General features: G+C 46.1%; 1 protein-coding gene across 4 annotated transcripts in view; it reads left to right on the top strand.

Annotated features, from left to right (window-relative positions):
* The first annotated feature begins 1,356 nt into the window (after positions 1–1,356).
* ENTPD4 (ectonucleoside triphosphate diphosphohydrolase 4) overlaps positions 1,357–4,105 on the top strand; it is a 48,374-nt gene continuing 45,625 nt past the window's right edge. For 3 of the 4 annotated variants that reach the window (XM_029937793.1, XM_029937777.1, XM_029937776.1), the window contains exon 1: positions 1,358–1,558. The gene's annotated coding sequence lies outside the window, so the exon portion shown is untranslated. Of the gene's footprint in view, positions 1,559–4,105 lie in introns of all 4 variants that reach the window. The other variant, XM_029937784.1, reaches the window with a different exon arrangement.

Raw genomic sequence — 4,105 nt, 5'->3', positions numbered from 1 at the left:
AGAGAATCACTGGATGAGTGTGAGCCTTAGTTTCCCCATCTGTAAAACAGGGATAGCTACTTATTTCACTTAGCATAATACTCTCTCGCTCCACCCACTTCTTTTGCAAGTGGCAAGATTTCATTCTTCTTTTATAGCCCAGTAATATTCCATTGTACATATACCACATCTTCTTTATCCATTTATCAGTCAATGGACACTTGGGCCATTTCTAGGCTTTGGCTATTGTAGATAATGCTGCTATAAACGCTGTATATGTATATGTATTCCTTTGAATTAGAATTTTTGTATTCTTTGGGTAAATACCTAGTAGAACAGTTGCTGGATCGGGGTGGTTCTATTTTTAACTTTTTGAAGGACAACCACAGTGTTTTCCGGAGTGGCTGAGCAGTTTACATTCCCACCAACAGTGCACGAGGGTTTCTATTTCTCCATATCCTCACCGAAACCTGTTGTTTCTTGTGTGTTGGTTTTAGCCATTCTGACAGGTGTGAGGTGGCATCTCATTGTTGTTTTGATTTGTATTCCCTGATGGTGAGTGATGTTGAGCATCTTTTCATGTGTCTGTTGGCCATCTGAATATCTTCTTTGGAAAAAATGTCTATTCATGTTTTATGCCCATTTTTAAATTGAATTATTCATTTTTTGGGGTATTAAGTTTTATAAGTTCTTTATAGATTTTGGATACTAACCCTTTATCAGATATGTATTTTCAAGTATCTCCTTCCATTCCATTGGTTATCTTTTAGTTTTGTTATTTCCTTAGCTGTGCAGAAATTTTTTTTGATAAAATCCCAATAGTTTACTTTTGCTTTTATTTCCCTTGCCACAGGAGACCTATCTAGTGAGAAGTTGCTATGGCCGAAGTCAAAGATGTTATGTCCTGTCTTCTCTTATGGGATTTTAATAGTTTAATCACTAAATGGTACACCAGAAGCTAATATTACACTGTATTTTAACTAACTGGAATTTATATAAAAACTTAAAAACAGGTATAGCTACTGATAAAGTTGTAAACCTATCAAGAGTTGAGCAAGAATCCTACTTTTTGTTAGATTTTTCAAATGTTACTTTCCATAATCCTCGGGGGCACCAAGAAAAGATAACCTGATATCACAAGCACACTGCAGCTTGCTGACCACCAGACTAGCTATGACCGACCGGCGGGAGCGAAGCCACACTACCTTTACTTACGCGAAGCCACTGTCACTTTCCGCACTCTGAGCAGAGCTGCCCGCTGGTCATTACTCTGGGAACGGCTCCGCACTCCACGCCAATCATCCGGGCGCAGGCCCCGCCGTGGCGCAGCCCCACCCCCTGCCCCGCCCTTCTCTCTCTCTCCGCCCCCACGGCGTGCGCGCCCCCGGAGCGGGCGGTGACGCGCACGGGCAGGCGCCGGGCTGCGGTGCGGCTCCCGGAAAGGAACGGATCCTCCAGGAAGCCGGGTCCGTGTTGTCGCCGCCGCCACGTCCGTCGCGCTGCGGTGGCCGTGATGCGCTCCGCTCGCAGCTTCCGGCTGCCGGGAGCCCCGGCCGCCAAATCGGGCGCTGCCCAGCAGGTGAGGCCGTCTTCCCGGCGCGGACGAGGGGAGGGCGAGGAAGCGGCCGGCGGAACCGGGACGGTTGGAGCGTGGGACGCGCGGCGGGATGGCGAGGGCCGCGGACGCGCTCCGGTGTCCCGGGAGCGCTCCTTGCGCCTGGCAGCGGTCTTGACGTCCGCGTCGCCCCCGCCACCCGGGCCGCGCGGCCACATCCGGGTGCCCCAGCAGTCATCCCCCGTGACCCCGGGCAGCAGGTGCTGTCCCCCAGCCCCTGGCAAGAGAAACCTGGCAGTCGTGCCATCGCGCCGTCTACGGTGTCCACGCTGGATTTTTCCTGACACGTTGTGTGGGCGAATCTGGCCACCACTGGCGATGGACCCGGCCAGGGAGAGGGGATGCTGCACCGACTGGTTCTTGCTCGTCGCCTTTCCTAACATTGGTACTTTTCAGCCTCGGATTTGCTTTGCTCTGCTTTTACTTTTATGCGTTAGACTGCCCCTTGGAAAAATGGAACGAATTGGGGCAATAAAGTGATAGTGAGAGCAGTATTTCTCAAACTTGAGTAATACGTGGACACCTTTTAAAGGGACAGTTCTCGTTCTGTAGATTATGTCTCAGAACTCCCAGGGGAACCCAGACCCCAGTTAGGCGAACGCCGGTGCTTTCAGAGAACATTTATCACTGTTAGGAAAGAGAAGAGATGCTTTACAGTTAGGGAACGTCTGTGCTAGAAGATAAACTAGGAGTTATTGAAGAATCCTAAATTACAGATGCAAATTCCAAGTTTAATTTCACATTGGAGCATTTACTGTGCCCTGCTCTGTGTAATGCACATTTTCTAACCTTGGAGAGGCCTTCAAAGAATCCTTTTTGTGTTATCTTGTATTTGATGTTATTTTCTCTTTGTACTGGGTTTTTTCAGTTTAACACATTAGCAGAATTATACAATGGAGTGCTGATTTGTATTAGTGGTTTAATTATTTCTTTCTGTGTTTATGTGAAGGTTGGATAATCACTTGTGTTTGTTACATATTGAATCTATGTGTACATTCTTTCACATCTAATGGCAATGCCTGATCTCAACCCTGTGCCAATAGACTACAGAGAAGAAACAAGAATAAAGGTTGATCTAAGGATGTATATTCTGTACATATTTATTCAGCATGTTTATTTAAAATAAGCTACACTTGGGATGCCTGGCTAGCTCATTTGGTAGAGCATGTGACTCTTGATCTTGGGGTTGGGAGTTCAAGCCCCATGTTGGGTGTGAAGCCTACTAAAAAATCATTAAAAATAAAACAACCTACACTTCAATAAAAAGATGATTTCAGAGTGTGGGAAAACATGAGACAGTAAAACAGGTTAAATCTTGGCAAAGAAAAATATTGACCTGTGCTTTGAAAGAAGTGTAGTATTGACAGCAGGACATACTAGAAGAAGTGATCTTAGTAAAGGCCAGAGGCAAGAATGAGAAGAGTGCGCGTGCACAACTAGAGACCCACCTTCCTAGAGCAGAGGGATGTTCTCTGGGGCTGAGGCCAGAACAAGTTGATAAACTAGAGTGGGACCAGCTGATGGATGTTAAGGTTTCAGATGCCACCCAGACAAGTTGCTGTTGACCCGTAGACTCCAGAAGTTTCTTGAGCTGATCATAGTTTGAATGTAGCATTTTACACAGAGGTGTTACTGAAGTGTGGTGTTCATAGTAAAGGGGACCTCCCTAGACTCTGTCCTGTGGCAGTAATGTCTGCTGTGGTCATTTTAGATGTGTGGACTAAATGTGACGTTTGAAAAAGAATTGGCAGGACCCAATAAATGGTATAATAAGTAGACACACAGAGAAGTAGGATTCAGAGTTAAAACCAAGTAACTGCAGCCATGGTGATCCCCCTCGTAGGCCTGGAGAATTTGGAACGTGGTATTAGTTTCTGCCAGGAGCTTGTGACCCCAGACTTGGACTAAATGAGTTGTAGTAGCAGTGTGGCAGTAAGCTCAGGATGTGAACTTGGAACTTGAGGAAAATCAGAGTCGGAGATTTCCGCAACTGCAGAGGTGACGCAGGAAGACTATGAAAAAGGTCATTTAAAATAGGGACCAGGGCACCTGGGTGGCTCAGTTGGTTAAGCTTCTGACTCTTGGTTTTGGCTCAGGTCATGATCTCATGGTTCCTGGATTTTTTTTTTTAAATAGTTTATTGTCAAATTGGTTCCCATACAACACCCAGTGCTCTTCCCCACAAGTGCCCTCCTCCCACCTCTTTTCCCTCCTCCCCCTTCCCCTTCAACCCTCAGTTCATTTTCAGCATTCAGTAGTCTCTCAGGTTTTGCGTCCCTCTCTCTCCCCAACTCTCTTTCCCTCTTCCCCTCCCCCTGGTCCTCCATTAGGTTTCTCCTGTTCTCCTGTTAGACCCATGAGTGCAAACATATGGTATCTGTCCTTCTCTGCCTGACTTATTTCTCTTAGCATGACACCCTCAAGGTCCATCCACTTTCCTAAAAATGGCCAGATTTCATTTTTTCTCATTGCCATGTAATACTCCATTGTGTGTGTGTATATATATATATA

The sequence above is a fragment of the Suricata suricatta genome, chromosome 1 (assembly GCF_006229205.1).
Source record: "Suricata suricatta isolate VVHF042 chromosome 1, meerkat_22Aug2017_6uvM2_HiC, whole genome shotgun sequence".
Classification (NCBI taxonomy): domain Eukaryota; kingdom Metazoa; phylum Chordata; class Mammalia; order Carnivora; family Herpestidae; genus Suricata; species Suricata suricatta.
This window is presented reverse-complemented; position numbering and strand designations above follow the sequence as displayed.